The sequence below is a fragment of the Lissotriton vulgaris genome, unplaced genomic scaffold, assembly GCF_964263255.1.
Source record: "Lissotriton vulgaris unplaced genomic scaffold, aLisVul1.2 SCAFFOLD_779, whole genome shotgun sequence".
Classification (NCBI taxonomy): Eukaryota; Metazoa; Chordata; class Amphibia; order Caudata; family Salamandridae; genus Lissotriton; species Lissotriton vulgaris.
In genome coordinates, this window is record NW_028251431.1 from 1,614 (window position 1) to 21,072 (window position 19,459).

General features: G+C 43.1%; 1 protein-coding gene across 2 annotated transcripts in view; it reads left to right on the forward strand.

Moving 5' to 3' along the window:
- The first annotated feature begins 1,991 nt into the window (after positions 1-1,991).
- The window catches only part of LOC147662885 (tetratricopeptide repeat protein 39B-like), a 308,732-nt gene continuing 291,264 nt past the window's right edge, over positions 1,992-19,459 (forward strand). For both annotated transcript variants that reach the window (XM_086950822.1, XM_086950823.1), the window contains exon 1: positions 1,992-2,022. The gene's annotated coding sequence lies outside the window, so the exon portion shown is untranslated. The remainder of the gene's footprint in view (positions 2,023-19,459) is intronic.

A 19,459-nucleotide genomic window follows, 5' to 3' on the forward strand; every position in this document is an offset into this window, starting at 1 on the left:
TCGAATTGTGAATTAGTTTCTTGGAAGCTTGGATTCATAAAATGCTTCATTGTATCTTCTTTAGATCTATGTGACAGCACAGCTGTCTGCAAAACGCACTGTCACCAGTTCTTTACACTACGTAGAGTGGGCTTTGGTTCCACGTAGAAGAGTATAGCTCTCTGTTGGCTGCTTGGTGCATCATTTCTCCTTCAAGTGAAATGCATGAGGGACTGTTTTACATCTGAAAAGTACACGTAATCATCACAGAGTTTGTAACATTCAGTGCCTTATTATAGAAAGCAATCCTTTTCTTACAGCATTACCAAAGTCAGTGGAGCAGACTTTAATATGATAACCAGCATTTGTGCAGCCTCTCATATTGACCGCATTTGTGAGTACCTATGTTTACATGTATTTGCACATTAAAGACAGGCCTATTGGCTTTGCCAATACATGTTGCTTGTGTTTCGTTCCCCTTTGTTTGTCACCCAAGCTGAAATTTATACCACAAAGACACTGCTGCTGAGCTCCATATCTTATTCTAATTAGGTTTTTCCCAATTATATACTTCATTCCATTTCCAACCCTTTCTGCAGACACATGTATCCACAGATGCAATAAATCCCACACAATAGACAGAGAAGACAGTGTTTCTTCCCAGGGGCCAATCTCCTTATATGGCCGTCGGTGCTTGTTGAAAATGCGCCCTCGCCTGGAAGTAGAATCCTAGCCTACAAATCATGCTCAGCGCAGATGCACCTATATGCATTTATTAATTCTACACAGCTATAATTTCAGGTCTGACAGCAACAGTAGAACAGTAGAACTGTAGAACTGTAGAACTGTGTAAAGATGCTGGTGCATCTCTTCCAGAGAACAAACCTATGCAACTGCTCATGTGTCAAACAACAAGACGTAGAAGTGATTTCCAGAACTTAGATTTCAATTTCACCCTTCTAATTACTACTTGGTTGGCTAAATTATACGTTTAGATTAGATGAACATTCCACATCTGTAATTTTATTTATGTTGAGTTGGACCCAGATCAAATGCCTGGGGAAACAAACTATCATCCAAATGTCCATATTTGTATGAACGAAGAGTAACCAGGGGTAGTTGATTATCATAAAATCAGTGGATTGTTGGTAAATTCTTGCCTAAAGATATGTTCTAATTACGGACCAGATGTACTAACAGATTTTGTAATCGGACACCCTGCGATTCTCAAAATCACAGGTTTTGGAAAAGCAACATTCCTATTTGTAATGGACAAAACCCATCATATTTCCGACTTGTATAATGGGGTTTGCTACCCTTACTCAATCATAATTTGGAAGAGACATGAAAGGGGCTTTCCTTCTGAATTGTGATTTGGTGTGGTATGTGTTAATTTTTTACTACAATTCTGGTCACAAATCATTGACCAGTTAGTGACTCCTCAAGCAAGGTGGTAACTGATTCACAAAGGGAAAGGGATTCCTTTGAGACCCCTTCCTCTTTAAGAATCGGATTCACAGCCTCAGGGGTTGTAGACACTGGTCCCCCATACTGCCTGCTCTTTCTGTAGTTTTCTGAATGTGGAATCATTTATGTTTTTTCAAAGCAGTACCGTTCCCTTTAAGAAGCTCCGCCTGCTTTAACAAAACAAATGTTGGACACCAGAACAGTGGTCTGCTGTCCCTTGTAGGCCACCATCCCTGTTTGTCGCCAGTCACACAGCGTGGCAAATTGCGACCTGCCTAATTAATATTCCTTAGGCAGATTGTTCTATGACCCCTTCTGATTTGGTTCTGTTTGCAAAAGTCAATACACAATTCGCAAGCGCTTTTGTAAATGGAATCTTAGTACATCAAGACCTAAGTGAAATAGGAATCCAGGGCACCTTCAAATGTTAGTAGCAATTTTAGTCCTCCATTTTGCGTATAAATGTTTTATCTTGTGACAAGCTCCAAGTAGCATTTCTGTGTTTACCTAATGATACTTAACACCTGTTTTTTTTTTGTAGGAAAACTTCGAAGATGCCTTTGAGAGCATTCCCGTGTAAGTACATTTACAGTTTCTTTCTGTCTTCTGTTGGTTTGCGGTGGAAGAAGTAAATGGCACTGTTACTTTCTCCCCTTCCATGCTCCTTCTTGTGCTCAGGTAGCGCAATTATCCAGGAGCTAAAGGTAAAGAGGAGGTTAACAACCTTGTAACGAGAGACGTGTAAATAGGGAGGGCGAGGGATTAACGGTAGCACATACCCTATTCATAAGTGGCTAACGCGTAAATAAAATATGAATCGGAGTTAATGTTTGTAATTTCATCCTGCGCTTCTTTCCGGCTCCAGTATCACTATTATTTGTTGATGTCATAGCTTAGGTCGACTGCTGCTCTCTTTTGCGTCTCTTTTTTATTTCTATTAAGTCTTCTTGCCATTGGACCGCCCAGCAGAAGGACCGTCCCTATTTTTTTTACATGTTTATGTATTTATTTAATGAGTGCTCCAACAAACAGAGAGACTTATGTATCCATATGTATATGTACCATATGTATCAAGCAAAATTGTGATCACAAACGCAGAGATCGCAATTTTGCCAAGTGGTATGTATGAAGGCAAATCTGCCTGCAAAATAAGGAATCCCAAAATTTGCGATTCCTTATTTTGCGATTACATTTAAGGAATCACACATTTTGCGATTCCTTAAATGCAATGTAGAAAGAGCCAAAAAAGTGCAATTTGGCCTTAAGGAATCGCAAATTACCACCAATTTCAAGTTGGTGGTAATTTGTGATTTCTTTGAAAAATTCACTTTTTTGCATTTTTTAAAGTGCAATGTGAAGCACATACATGCCCTTAGGACATGTATGTGCGCCACATGTGCACCCATGCTTATTTCAGGGGTGCAACAGGGTGTCCTTTTGACACCCTTGCACCATTGAAATTGCATTCTCAATTTGTGATTCTCTAATTGCTCATCGCAAATTGAGAATGGCTTACCATTCATTCCTATGGGCCTCTAGGCGATGCCCACCCTGTGAACATAGTGGGTGGATGCATGCTTGTGCCCTGGTTTGTGTATTGCACTCACCTCTCATTACCCTCTCTCACATCTTATTACCTCTCACTCTGACAGGACTATGACTGGTTTACAGGTCTATTAATGGATTACAAAAGTAAGAGTATAAGTGTTTTAATTAACTAACCTTTTGAGTTCACTTCTTACTGAATATTATGACACTGTAGAGGTGGTCAACCCTGCCATACTATGATACCTTGTGAAATCTTACAAATTTTGAATTACACCAACCTTTGTTTGTTTGGGACATTGCTCTCGCTCACCTCACTTGTTGTGGATACGACCTGCACCGGGCCAACTCCAACCGCGCTGTAGTCCTCCCGCTGCCGCTCCTGACATCTGCGGCCGCCGAGTGGAGGACTACAATTCCCTTGGGCCATTGCGGCAGGAGCTGCCACCGCCAGCCCCCGCCCACGGAGGCGCTACAAAAGCGCACGATACCGGTGGAGCGGGTGTCAACCTTTGTTTGTTTGGGACATTGCTCTCGCTCACCTCACTTGTTGTGGATACGACCTGCACCGGGCCAACTCCAACGGCGCTGTAGTCCTCCCGCCGCCGCTCCTGACATCTGCGGCCGCCGAGTGGAGGACTACAACTCCCTTGGGCTTTTGCGGCAGGAGCCGCCACCGCCAGCCCCCGCCCCCGGAGGCGCTACAAAAGCGTGCAATACCAGTGGAGCGGGTGTCAACCTTTGTTTCTTTGGGAAATTGCTCTCGCTCACCTCACTTGTTGTGGATACGACCTGCACCGGGCCAACTCCAACCGCGCTGTAGTCCTCCCACGGCCGCTCCTGACATCTGCGGCCGCCGAGTGGAGGACTACAACTCCCTTGGGCCATTGCGGCAGGAGCCCCCACCGCCAGCCCCCGTCCGGAGGCGCTACAAAAGCGCGCGATACCCGCGTCGCGGGACGCCGGGCGAAGCCCGGGCAAAGGGCGGGCCCTCTTAGGCCCTCAGAGGCGTGAAGAGCCTGGGCTGGGCCACGTCTCTAGGCTATACCATCAAGTCTACGCCCAAGGTAATTTTGCACTGCCGATTTACATGTGAATAGATTGCAGCCTTACACAGTACCTGCCTAGGTGCCAAGTGGCATCATGGTAAAAAAGACACCAATGTCAACCCGCTCCACATCAAGGAAATTAGCACAGACAACAACCCCACTTCCAAGCCTTACTGCGATCGACAAAATGCTACAAAAAACAATAGGGGTTGTTGTCACTGCCATAGAAAGCACCAAGAGGCGTCTTTCACTACCGCCGAGCATGTGTTTGATAACTCAGCCTACGCAAGGACCTAATATACTTGCAAACACCTCCATAATAACAACTATGTCACAGGACTCCATTCTATTGCATTCATATGCGGACTTACCGGGGAATGATCAGAACTGTGCTGATATACTACAAAAGTCACCACCAACTGACTTTGCTGCTCGGGAGAGCAGGCTGTCACTAACTCCCAACTTGCAGCCAAATGAGGTTCCCCCTCCCGTGATTGAAGTGATTGATGTGTCTAATGTCAGAGAGGTGTTAGATGATCGTACTAATAATGATACAGCAGATAAGACAGCCGATATGAGCCCATCACAGAGCACAAGCGGTAATGGACCGAGTGGATCCAAAGGTAGAACGGTACCCAGTAGGAAACTGGTAATTGTAAATAGACCCGGGGGGAGACATAGAAGTAAACAGAAGAGATCAACCCAAATTTCCTCGAAACAAGAGGTGGATAAAAATAAAATGCTGCAGAGCAGCCACCCACAATTAAATGAACACCAGTGTACCGTTCAACAAGACCCATTACCTGCTAATATGGAGGGTCTCATAACACAGCTTGAGCATTTAGTAAAGTCACTTATTACCCCTATAGTTGAAAGATTGAGGGTCATAACGGACAAGGTAGAGAATATAGAAAAGCTGGGAATAGCTAATCTGGATTTGTTGGAACATATCAGCACACAGCATAGGCAACCTACAAAAAATACCCTAAAGGGGAAGCCTAATAACAACTTGGCTGGTGGCGACGAGAGAGTAGCTAGTCCTCCTGCATCAATAATTGCAGTAACTGCCCCGGAAAAAGTAACTACGAACATACCTACCATAAAATCAGAAATGTGCTTTGGAACAAAGGGAGAAAGGCAGCTTAGAACCCAATAATATGGACAGGGTAGCACCTGCCCGGAACATCAATAATATAATCCTCGCAACGATAAACTTACCACCGGAAAGCAGTGCGTATGTAGCTATTCTCGCCAATGTACCAAAGCTAAAGCCAACGCAATTTGAAAACCATCAAACACTAAAGAATAAAACACTACATTGGCTCACTAGAAACTGTGGGTTTCCGATGCGTGGTGCAAATCAGATAATTTCAACCCAGAGAGTAGGTTGGTTGGGACCCAGCAAAAAGGAAATAAATGGTGATTGTATAGTTATAAACTTCAGGACATCTGATTGGGCCAGAGATTCAATCTTAAATACACCTGTGCACTCCAATTGGGAATATAGCACAACTCTACTCCCTTTAGACTATTTTTTTACAGGGGAACATCCTTTATAACGCAACTTTTACCACGCAGTGCCTTTACGACGCAACTTTTACAATGCAAACCATTACAATGCATTGCGCTGGGGGGCGCTCTGGGATAGGGAATAGGTTTAATGTACTATCCAACACCTTCCCTACTATCCACAGGGACTGGAGTTGGAATAGTAAATTAAACTATTCACTATCCAGCGCCCCAAAGCACTATGCGTTGTAAAGGCATGCGTTGTAAAAACCGAGTTGTAAAGGCATGCGTGGTAAAAGCATGCGTTGTAACGTCATACATCCATTTTTACAGGGGCCAGTCAGGGAAACATCTCAAAGCACGGCCAATTGACCACCACAGAGCCACCCATTCCAATCAATATAACACATTTTACGATTTTGCTCCTATATATAATCCTTGGGACAACTTCATAATCCCGACTTATAATAGATTCCAGGTATTTGGCTCACTGGACGAGAATGACTGACTGAGGGAACAAACCACACTATCCCAATCACTTGATGTAATTGCTACTAGGGGAATGGCTGAAACTGATTTAGGAGTGTTTGGCAAAAAGATGATAGCCGGTAACACTGTAGAAAGGCCAGCAAGTGATGATTCGTACTCAATTGTCAAAATAGTTCAGACCGATGCAACTTCTGTTATAGATTCTATCCCGGCTGAGAGACTAGAAATAGTTGCACCTTATGACACTGCACATGATAATACCGATGAAGGCCTCAATATCATTAACTGGAATATAGCAGGTATTGCCGGAAAAATAACGACCCCTTTCTGGAACACCTTTATCACACAAGGGCACGATATAATTTGTCTCCAGGAGACGTGGCATAGAGCTCAAATTCAAGTTGAGGGGTACACATCATAAAGTGTGGATGCAGCAATCCCTGTGGCGGGAAGGGCAAAAGATGGACTCTTGACTTTGGTATCAACTACCCTAACCGAGTTCAGTCTTGGTAGCTGTGTAGAGGTGGCCCCGTACGCGCAGATTCTGCGCTTGGTACATGGTAACTGTAGGCACTTAGTTATAGTAAACTTTTACAATAATATCATTGGAGCTAACCGCGGTTTGATTGTACAAGATATAGAGCGGGCAATAGAGTGAGTACTAGAGCAACCAGGCGATCTCCCTGTAATAACTTGGGTGGGAGATTTTAACATCCAAGTGTGCAGTCAAGCACAGAAGGGTATCTGTGGTCATCATGGCAAGTACTGTAGTGGAGGTAGTACTGTTTATAATAATTTCCCCCATACCAACTATGGAAGCGCCTTGAATAATTTAGTTGCTAAACTAGATTTAGAGTTGATAGATTGCACAAAGAACAGAGACAACGTAGAGTGTCCGTCATTCAGAGGGAGGGACGCCCACTCCAGTATTGACCATATCTTGATGTCCAATGGATCAGTTTATTCCAACTTATGGGTAGTCGAGCAGACTGTGAGCGATCATAACAGTCTATCGATGGTATTATATGGCTGGGGGCGAAAAATCCACACTTATGGGAGACCCATCCAAGGGATCACAGCCAAGAGACCAAACAGTATGAGAATAAAGTGGGTTAGAATTAACCCTGCCCAATTTATGAAGGAAGTTCTCTCAAAATGTAGCGTGGAAATAGGTTACTGTCTTGGTCCCAAAGTGTCCCCTGTCAATTTACTCATTAATTTTTTTAAAATAACTAAAGTGATTGATGACTCACTTACAGTCAGGAGTCGAAAGCTGAGGAAAACCCAAGTGGTTTAGTTTGTTCAGAACTGTGCCCTGGCATTAAACAAACTCAAATTAGCTCTAGATACCAAGCCCAGAGATATGGTAAAAATTAGAGAGGAGCGCCATAATTATAAGATCTCGTTGGTCAATAGGAAAAAAGAATTACAAAACGAGGCCTGGTCTAATCTGGACCTGGCAGCGGCAACAAATAACCCACAATTATTCTGGGAAACCATTAATAGTCCACTACTAAAGAACGATAACGTCCCTGAAGTCACCTCCCATGTAAGCTGTCGCGCCTGGATAACCCATTTTACCGAGATTTTTATTTCAAATGGGCTGATTATAGATATAGATATAGTGCCAGGCTCAAAATGGCAAAAAAAGCAGTTATCTGTGACTCTACCCGAGGTTACTGAGGCAAATAGAAAGAGCAAGGGCAGTAAAGCCCCTGGCCCCGATGGGATGCCCATGGATTTTTATAAACATGAAATGAATTTATGGGCACCTATCCTGACACGATATTTTAATGCTGCCATAGAAGACGGGCTTCCACCAACATGGGGCCAGTCCATTATTGTACCTCTTTACAAGAAAGGACCCAGGTCAGAGCCACGTAACTACCGCCCCATCTCGCTTCCGGACTCGTCAATTAAAATTCTTAGTCAAGTTCTTTTAGAGAGACTAGAAGCCTGGGTTGAGGAAAATAACATCTTATCCCCAGTGCAGTACGGGTTCAGAAGGGGGATGGGTACGATGGAGCAGTGCGGGAACCTGGAATTGATCATCACCAAATACACAAAAGCCAAAGAAGGTAACTTATTCCTATGCTTTGCTGACTTAAGCTCGGCTTTTGATTTGGTAGAACATTCGCTTTTATGCCCAGTTTTATTAGAAATGGGAGATTTTTTATTTCTTGGCCAGACTCTATGATAATTTGTCTAGCAAAGTCAGGTTTGGTGGTGCTGGCGAATGCACTCCTTTATTTAGAATCTACAGAGGCATTTGTCAAGGATGTATTCTTGCCCCACTTTTATTATCTTTATTTATAAATCAGATTGATCAAATTTTAAGAACAATCCAAGCTGATGCCCCCACTATAAATGGTAACCCTATTCCAATTATTTTATACGCGGACGACGCGGTCCTTCTATCTCGGACCCAAAACGGCCTGCAATGTCTAATTAATAAGTTTCAGACCTTCACAGAAAATAGAAAACTGATAATTAACAAAGGAAAAACATTTATAATGTCATGTGGAAGGAAGACCAGAAAAAACAGGACTTTTTATTTAGATGGGGAGAAATTGGAAACTGTAAAAAAATTCAGCTACCTGGGCATTACATTTTCAGGAGATGGAAGGTGGGCTAATGAACAGGAGAATGTTTGTTTTAAAATGGCCAGGAACACTAGTAGTGTTTTTAGATTTGCGGTGAAATTAGGGGGCCGTAGAATACAAGAGATGGTGTCTATTTACAACTCTAGGTGCATATCATCAGCCCTGTATGGGGCAGGGATATGGGGCTACCATACTCAGAGTGGTAACCAAATCCAGTATGAGGAGAATGCCTTCTTGAAACGACTGCTTTGTGCCCCGGCTGCGGCCTCAAATGAGCTAATACACAGGGAAGAGGGCTTAAACCATGTCAAGGACCTAATTGCCTTGCGCCCCCTGGCCCATTGGCTTTCAATCTGGCCAAAAGAAGAAACAAAATTCACTCAGGATGTGATAAATGACTGTCTAAAGCTCGATCACCGCTTAAATAAACCTTGGTTATGCCACATTAAATTCTGGTTTAAAACACTCTATGAATTTGATATTTTTAATGAACCGATAATGGGGGCAGGTTTATCAAAGAAAGAGCTTAAAGTCACTTTCCTGAAACATAAAAGAAGTAGCAGAATGACCGAATGTGTAAAACAAAGTACATTCAACTTTTATCAAGAGTACAGTGTTAGCGAAGGCTTTCAATCATATATTACTTTTGTCACCAAAAGCTCTCATCGCTTTGCATTAACTCGGTTACGCCTAGGAATTGCACACCACTTAGTAGCATTCCCACTGATTAAACAGCATGGCACATGTTTATGCCCCTGTGACGGTACCTCCAAGCAGAGTAGCTGCCATTTTATGTTGTTTTGGAAATTTTATACTCCTTATAGGAAATTTTATTTGAAACCCATCCTTTTAAAATATGATATACGTAGTACTAAGACAGCGATGCAGCTGATGTTTAATTTAGGGAGCCCAGATATATGCTTCCATGTGGCTACATAATTTTAAAATGCATTTCTACACGGAAATCAATCATTGTATGAACTCACAACATGGTTTTAACTTATACATATTTTAGCTTTGCAAGTTTGCACATGTATTTTAAGATGAATGTATGTACTGTTTTTAATCCATATGCACTTTATTGCCATTTTGCACATGCGTTGGATAATGATTGTGATCGCCAATCTTGCACATTTGATTAATCCAGCTATCGTATATTACGAGTGTTGTCCTTCACTGAATAGTTAATACATGTTATTTTATGATTGATGCATATATCATGAAATTAGGGTGTGATGTAAACTAATGATGTACACGTAACTTTTATTTTGTATCTGTTGCTATATGGTTACATTTATATATATGGAATAAAGCATTTTGAACTGAACTGAACTGAATTACATCAGATTAATTTGTAGGCATTTATTCTTAGGCATGTGATGCTTTAAGCATGCTTACCACTTCTTTTCTGCACTCTTTGCCAGACTTCATTAAGGTGGTTTTTAAAGAGATAGACAGTATGTTCTCTTCCTTTGTATGGTCAAATAAGATACCACCAAGAATGGCACTTAGCACTTTAAGCTATCCTGTTGCAGAAGGAGGATTGTCTCTTTCAAATATTAGAAATTATTACTATACGATATTTGCACATAATAGTTTTAGATTTTTCTTTTTGGACCCTCAAGAGGCAGATATTTTTTTTATGAAAAAGATCTTAAAGGAATATAATATCACTGACCCTACGAGAATAATGAAGTACCCTAAGAAAGTACGTTATAAGATCCTTCAATGGATACTTAAGCAAAAATCTCAACTTCTAGCATACTACACCATTCCAAGAGTTAACAATTCAACCAGGCTTTCCCATATATGCAGAAGGAGAGTGCTTCCTAAAGCTTTGAGCACCTGTGAAACGTGATATATATATATATATATATATATATATATATATATCCATATAGACTCCTTCCATCTATCCATCTATCCATCTATCCATCTATCCATATATATATATATATATATATATATATATATATATATATATATATATATATATATATATGCTACGATTATCCAAGCATTCACTGCCTCCACCATACCGAGAGTTGCGTCGTCACCATAAGACTCCTTGGACCGAGTCCCGCTTACTCCACCATTAAACGACCACGCCGTGTGAGATTTTCGGAAATTTCTTTATTTCGCCGCTGCCAAACGCGTTTCGACTACACAGTAGCCTTGATCACTGGTTACGGTTTAGAGAGCGCGCGGCCATTTTTAAAGAAAAAAGTATTCATACTACATCATCAACACTACCTGTCAATCGACAGGAAAGACAGACTTACAATTCACTTTGTTCGTAATATGTCATTTTTACACATTTGCCTCAACATTAATAAATAAATTTTTAGAAAATGCATAGTGTGTGTCAGTTCATTAAATTTAAGCATAACTGAATGTTTAGTAAATTCTTGGTGCGAGCGTTACTGTTATTCAACTCACATGTCAACAAAACTTTATCGACAATGACACGCAGTTTTAAAGCTGCGAGCTGTGCATAGGTAATTTACACTCATTGTCCGGCCATGTCACATACCAACAAATTCTGCCCATGTGGGCCCCCGACTCATACTTTGATTGTATTTCCCATTATTAATTTGTCATCTCGGCAAAATATTACTTGATGTATATATATATATATACAGATATATATACATATATATATATATAGATACACGGGGGAAACTTGAGTTATAGAGTACAGTATTTTAAAGTTGTGGGAAGTAAACGGATATGTGCAGATCCGTGATTTTATCACAGGCAACTGCTGGAAACCCTGGTTAGAGATTGAAATGGGGCTTCTACACTCTAATACAATTCTGCAATGGTCATTCAGTAGACTAAAACCTATGTTTGAAAAATTAGATATACAAAATATGACTCTTAGAACAAGTATAAGTGACGTTTTGAATTCCCCAATACAATGGAAGGTCAGTGCTTAGGTTAAAATCTTAGACAAAAACAATCCTCCTTCGTCATATGAAAAAGCCAGGGAGAGATGGAGGAAAAGGGAAGATATACAGGTCTCTAAATCAACCTGGGATATAATCAATAAATTAAATGCAGTTCTATTAAGAGGCATGCGTTTTAAGCGCAGGCAATGCTATTCGAAATTGTTGATTTAAAGGACACCCTCCTTTCTTCATAAGATATACCCACAAATTGAAGACAGGTGTTTCCATTGTGCAAAGGAGGACGGAGGCACTTGGACGCATATTGTTTGGGAAATTCCAAAAATTAGCAGCTTGTTGGAGGAAATTGAGATCTTTCTTAGATCCACATTGGACCCTTTTATTTCGATTGGTGCATCTATTGCAATTCTGGGCTAGTCCCCTACAATCTCTACACAAGAAGAATGCCCATATATCGCAGCATTGATAGCAAGATCCTAATCTTACAATTATGGAAAACGGAGAAGGTACCTACCTTCCAAGCATGGAGAGCAAAATTGCGTAAAATTCAAGAATTAGAAAAAAAATGCAATAAGATCAGGCTCAATAAAAAGATTTGAGAAATATTGGAGTCAATTTGAGATATAGACTAGAGATCTGGACCTATCGCTTATCCACTTCTCATTAAGGGAAGACTAGAAGGAAATATGTTGAATTTGGATTTTCAATAGAATGTTGGGTTTTGTTTATCTGTTAAATCTTTATTAAATATGCACTTTGCAGTCTCTTCTACTGCGATTTTCAACCAGTTTACATAATTGCTATGGATTTATACCGTATTAGGATGGTAGAGAAATCGTTCTTATTTTACTTATCCTTTATTAATTTAGCATTTTGCATGTTGCACATTAACTTATTGTGAACTTTAATTGTCTTACTTATGTAGCTCATTGTACCCGGTTGACACTATAGAGTGATAGAGCATATGTGTGTCTATTATGTGATATTTAGCACTTTGCACTTTATTTCAATGTGATTTTTAATGCCTCATATGATCGTCTTGCTTTTACTCTGCAATATTCTGGAACATTTATTTATATTTGATAGTATTGTATATTTGAAATTCCTTGTGAACTCTCAAAAAAAAAGTTTACTAATTGAAAATATCTCCATAGGCTCTCTGGCCACCCTCTGCAGCTACAGGGCATGGGAGAGTCATTGATTCTTTTAACTTTTATGGCAAGGGGTTGTGGTCCCTCTCTTCTTGCTCTACCACAACCTTATCATCTAGCTTGCTCCAAAGTCTTATGTTCAGTAGGATATCACCAATTGTACTATGGTAAGAGCATCCTCTGAATGCTGGGTCAAGCAGTTTATCTGAGGGGTAACGCCCATTTTCCATGTATTATGGTAAGATCCACAATCTGCAATGCTGCTCTGGAGAAGTGCCTCTTATTGGGGGAACTAGGTCCGGGATACCCCAAGTTAGGTTCCTGTCTCTAGACAAATCGCTGGCCAGGCTGTTCGGATCAAAAGAAAAATTAAAGTCCCCTTCTACAAGCACATGGTGAGTGCTTGAATAATCCCCTAGTCTATCCAGTAGTTTCAGCATTTTGGATACGTGTTTATAACTACTACTCATATTGTAGATGTTGATAATCATAAGGGTTTGTGAGTTGGTACAGGAAATAATTAACCCTTGAACATCAGGGAAATCAAAATAGAGATATGTAATTGTATAGGATAGGGTCAATCGGACCAGGACTAATGATTCGCCAGAAGGGCACTCAGCACTAGATTTAATGGCTGGGATGCTGTAACTTTTATAACCATACCTATTCCTGTTGATCTCATGCTCACCTCTCCTGAAATAGGCAAATGTCATAGCTGTCAACAAAGGTGCCCCAGTCGGGATCCCCTAATTTACCCCTGATTCCTGCAACGTTCCAACTTAGCATGAACGTCTCTGGTGGTAGAGAAGGAGGGTACTGCAGAGGGATTCTACTGTGTTGGGGGCAGTGTGAAAATGGCAAGGCTTAGATTGACTGGGGGACCTGAGGCACCCATGGAAGATCCTTGGTCGTGATCTGTGGGCACAAGACTACTTTTGTCTATTCTAGGCCTATCACTTGTGCTATCTGCATCCACCATCCCATTACTATTAAGGCCCTTCTGGTTGGTATAGAGTCAATCGACCTCTGTTAATGAAAAAGGAAATTTTGTTAGAGCAGGGTTTCTCCACTGGCCAATACCTACTTCCCTAGACCGACTTTGCCGACCTGTTAACAAAGGCTGAGGAGCGGGCCCGCTCCTATCCTTTAGGTGGTGATAAAAAAAAGCCCGATAGCAGGAGAAGAATGCTAGATCCTGCCTGGTTTTGGCGTATACAGCGGTTAAGTAGATGATGGACAATGGATGGGTCCTTAAAATTTACAACACCACAATCACCCCTACAGCCTTGAGCAAGGGCCTTACCCAGGTCACCCTCCTGACCATCAGTATGTACTGTGCATCTGAGTAAGGGAGACCAGCATGAATACAGAGTTAGTATAGAGTTTTATTTTTAGGTCTCGCCTAGCGACACAGCGCATGCACTGCTCACTTGGCGAGATCTATTGTCGTCGATTTTTCTACTGATGGGGACAGGAGATGTGCATGCGAATGGTGCGCGGGCACGGCGCCCTTACGTCCGCTGCTTCCATTTACCAGCTTGTTTCCAGAGTAGCGTTGTTTATCAGGGTTTGAAGCAGGTGTTTGGTTCGATGTAAGGTGCAGTTCCTCACACGAGCGATGCCGCTGGCCGTGCACTAATCCCGCCTCACCGGATGCTGATCAGATATTATCTGCCTAATGGAAAGATTTGAATCCGTGTTGGGTACAGTTTGTAACAGAAAAGACGATCATCCATCTACAAAATTAGAAAAATATTGTATGCTGTTTCTTTTTTAATATTGTTATTTTTTAACACTGGCACAGTTTTGGGGTATGCGTTTATGAGCGGTGCAGCTTCGGCACGCTGGCCAGTGCGAGGCATACATTGCACGGATATGGTCCAAGCGCAACTATCGAGCAGCAGCCAAAATATAACCTTTGAACACTATATTTTTATCGTCATTATTATTACTTGGAGACTCTCTTCAGGGGAAACAGAAAGAGTGAAACTAGAATCTTCTGAAGAGGCCAGACCGAGAGTTCTTTACTATGTATTTTTTATTTTTTGTTGTTTTCAGGGAAAGTTAGTAACGGCAGGGAGTGGGCCTCAAGTGCCTCCGGCTCCTGCAGCCTGGGGAAGAGGTTCCCTGGGGACCAGGGGTTTGTGTGAAAACTCCCTGCTTGCGCGGTTGACAACTTCATGGAGAAAAAGCCTGCAGAGGGGAACATGGGAGAGCGGCTGAGGGAGGTGCCAAGAGTCCATTCCGGTGGACTGTGGTGCCTGCAGCTGGGTGTGGCTGTCTGCAGGGTGCAAGGCTCACAGAACCTTGATGTGCGTGGGTGCATGTGTGCGTGCTTGTGAAGTTGCGTGCACTTCCGCAGGCTCTTTAACTCCACGCACCTCCTTCATTTGGTAGGGTTAGAGCTTTTTGTCAGTGTGTTAATGACGAGCATTAGCAGCTGAAACACGTAGCCAGGGGATAACATCTGCCACTAAATACACCAAAAGCGAGGGCCATAAATGACAGTTCTGCTCACAGCAACGGGTGCCGGTCATTGTGTTTCTCACAAAGAGAAGCATGTAGTGAAAGGGGGGAGGGCGGTGGGAGTGTCGAGGCTTCTGTTAAGCAGGGTGATTATTTTTTGCATATCTTCTTTTTTTGTAAATGTATGAGCCCCTATTGTCACCTGCCTGGCGCAGCCTGTTCCCCCTTCTCGGTGCATACAAGGGGCAGTATATTCAGGGGGTATTAAACGCAGGTTGCCCCCCCCCGATAGCTCTTTGCTAGGAGGGAAAGTTCTATCCTGATAAACTTTCCCCCTGCCGCACTTTGAGGGTACCCTGAGTGCGCAGGGGCAGAAGCCGAGCAGTCACTGCCTGGCACAGATCACCCCCCAGCCTGCACTTCTGCTGAGGCTCGGGTGCACTTACTATTATCGAAACACCGAGTTACAGCTTTGTGTCCTAAATACTACTGAACTTAACCCCCTGGCAGGAGGCTCGCTACCCCAGGCCCACTGACAGGCCCCAACGTCTCTCAAACGGTGAATGCCTACTCTGGGTCGTAGGGTGTACAACATTGTCCTACCAATCTGCACGTGCATGCTTGCATGCAAAAACCATGATAATAATGTAGGCAGCCATACATGGCATCCTTTGCTCCAATGTCTGCAGGCAGCTGTCATCTGGAAGTGACGTGAAGCAGAAAAGAATGAGAGAGCGCGTGAAGGCGGCAGGAAGGAAGGCTGGAAAGAAGGGAGAATGGCAGGAGAAAGGGGGATGTGAGCGAACAGAGAGGGCGAGGAGAGGGAATAATGGCACATAATTGACTCCCGTTTGGATGAGGGAGGCCTTGTATTCCGTGAGTATTACCAAGTGCTACAGAATACTGCAGCACTGTCAGTTGCTAAACCAAATAACGTGTGGGAAGCTAATACCATCAATGTTGTGGTTGAGGTTGTCAGAGATGTTTACAACCATGTACAAGCAGCAGTCACCGCTCCGCCAGCTGCAATGAACTCTCTTTGATAAGCCGTGCAAAGGCGGCAAGTCACTTGCGCCGCGCACGGTGCACAGCGCAGAGCGGGGGCTGCCGGTACGGACAGCGACACAGCACCTTCTTTCATCCCACTGATTGGTGAAATGGTGAGCTCTGCAGGTGCCCATGGCTACGAGTTTTTAGGCAGGAACAATATGTCCTTTACTGTGGAATGTTATTAAACATAAACCATGGCGGAAAAATATATTCTATATAAGAAAATCCAAATGGATATGTTTGCATACATTTATTGAATCATAAAACGCACACAATGAAATACATAGTGGGAGGCAACATGAGAAAAGAATGTTTAAGGCTTAGACATTTCTTAGTGACTGTAGAAGCAATAGACACTTTTTGTCACAAATTATACCATGGAACCCACACACATGCCCCATAGCACTTTTTTTATTGTTGCACAGGCTAATGTACCGCCTTAACACGCAATAGCGCCACCCTTTGTTTGCTCCCTGTTTCCCTTCCCATACAGTCTCTCCACTCTTCATTCTCTGCCAAGGCTGGTCAAAGCCAAACGTTGCTATGCACTGACACTTAATATGTTTCAAGCCGCTACCAAAAAACAATACATTAATATGCATAGCACGCGTTCAGTTACTGCGTCTAGCCACAGTGCTACCATAATCATCTTGCAACACAGCATTATCCTACTGCGTAGCATACTACTGATTTATTAATAGGCTTTTGCACTTTATATTTGCCTTAATGAATAATTTTGCCTCACATACTTCTTAAGGCCGCACACATGCCCTAAAGCACTTTTTTTTTATTGTTTACTATATCACAGGTTAATTTGTAGGGTCTTCAGACACACATTTTCGTTCCTCTCGCTCACTCTCTTCCTCCCCCCCACCCTCCCTCCCCCTGGTCCAGACCTTCCTACCACCATTGTAGACCAGTGCTAGTCACACTCTGGCACAGCTATAAACAGTCAGGCCGGAACCATGCCCTCCAGCCCTTTTTCTGCTGTCTCTGAGGCTAATTTCGTAATCTTCTCTATCACATCAACTATTGTGCGCCCTCAATTAGCTGCTAAAAGCAATATGTTGTAGTTTCTCAACCACATGCTGTCCCTTAAATTACAAATCCAATAACTCTAACTCAACCTGATGCGAGACCTGTTGTATTGCAAATGCTTGTTAAGTTCTTTGAATGATTCCCCTGCTCCATTTTCTAAGTGGGGCACATTGGACACTGTAGCCACATAGGGGCAGGCATCTGGGGGCAAATTGAATGTCTCTGTTTGGCCATGGCGCCCCTCTGACCTCTCCGCTGTCTTTCTCTAGCCCCACCATTAGCGCCGGTAGGCAACATTCCTTCCTCCTGGCTCACTGGAGGAGTTATCGCCTATGACAGATACTTGTGCTTCAGGGTGCAGCTGCTATTCAGAAAAGGGGGTGGTGATGGACAGAGTATCTGAATTAAGCAGAACACTCCTACCCAGTCCAAAGATCAGGGCTTGATCCATCACCGTTGTTTAGCTCACTGCACCATCCCAGCTCAGAACCTGGCTACATGCAAATTAGTCTGTCCCTGGCCCAGTGCATCATGGGAACAGGGCAGACCAAACTACCAAGCCAATTCTTATACTGGAAAGGAAACAAGCTTCCGGGGACCGGTTTCTGGCATTTCAGCCGTCTTTGGCCCGGCTTGCTTGAATCCTGATGGTGCAGTGAGCAAGGGACTCACATCTGAGTATACCCTTCCACGCTTATGGTGGACAAAACGATTCAGAAAAGGGGGTGGTGATGGACAGAGTATCTGAATTATGCAGAACACTCCTACCCAGTCCAAAGATTAGGGCTTGATCCATCACCGTTTTTTAGCTCACTGTTCCACGCCCTCTATTGCACATACCTCTACCTGAGCAGAAGGGCATAATCTCTTTGATTTGGTGCTGATGACTACCCTACTCCTTTTGCCAACTGCTCCTATAGCTGGCTCAGGGCTCACGTGGCGCGGTGTAGAATTTGCTAGCTGCACTGAAGCCCCCTCCAACTCCTCAAGTGGACCTGTGGAGACATAATTGTTAGTTCAAGACCCAGTTCTTGGGCTGGGTGCTTGAGGACCCGGCTGCTGTGCGTGGCAGTAGCATGAGATCACAAGAAGGAAGCCTTGTAAGGGGTGGTGATAAAGCTAATCAGCGTTCCACCAAGCCAATTTCCTTATTATTTAGGCCCACCGCTCTCTCGATGAACCATCTAAGGTGGAGCCAGGAGACACCTTAGCCCCACTCTCCAGTGCTCTCAGCTTCTCTATATTGGCCCAACCAAGCAACTGGTTATAATAGGTAAAATAATTAAGATAGGTAGCAGCAAGATAGTACCTTTGTGATGCACCATTTGAAGGGGAGTAACCCAGCCCCTTCTCTTCGGTCTTCGTCCCGCCCTGCAGGTGTACAAGTGTGTTCTACAATGCTGTGGAACAAGGGGGCGGGAGCAGGCATCGGAACCTCCTGGAGTAAGGCACCCTGGAAGGTGAAGTCCCAACTGGGTTCTCCAGATGCTTAGTAGTGTCCTCTATCTTCTTGCTGTGATGGAGCGCAGAGGGTTTTCTCATGCTCACTCATTGTTCAAAGCTTCCGCTCTTACAGGTAGATGGATGGTTATAATGGATATACTATTTGCAACTGGAGGCAAGAGGGGGAAGCACTGTTGATTGATGAAGGGACCAAAAGGGATGGCCTTGCCTTGCCTCTTCCTGGCACTGATGGGCACACGATGGGCCTGCCCCTGGCCCGGACTTTGCCCACGCGCTGTCCGTGCTGCAGGGCCTCAGGAAGCGGTTTATGGCGCAAAGATGATTGCAGGCAGGTGTGGTGAGAGTCAGCCCACCTTCAGGCCCTTGGAGTGCTGGGGCTCATAGTCCCTGGTCTCCGGTGATCTCTTCTCTTTACAAAGTAGGTCCAAGTATAACTTCATAGTTTCTGTATCTTCTGAGCAATGACATTGCTACGTTTGTCATTTATGGTACAACACAAGTGGTATGTACCTCCTACCTCATTACTGAACACATTATCTTTGTATCAATGTAGAGTTCAGAGGTAAAACAGCTTTGTGTGAGGTTTTGCAATAGTAATGATACAATGAACTACATTACATCACAGTTAAACCATATACCATTACCACCAACAAGATACTTATGTTACTTGAGCAGAGAAAAAATGTTTCAAGTGCAAGGTAGAGGAATTATTACCATGTATTCTTATTTTTTTAGCACTA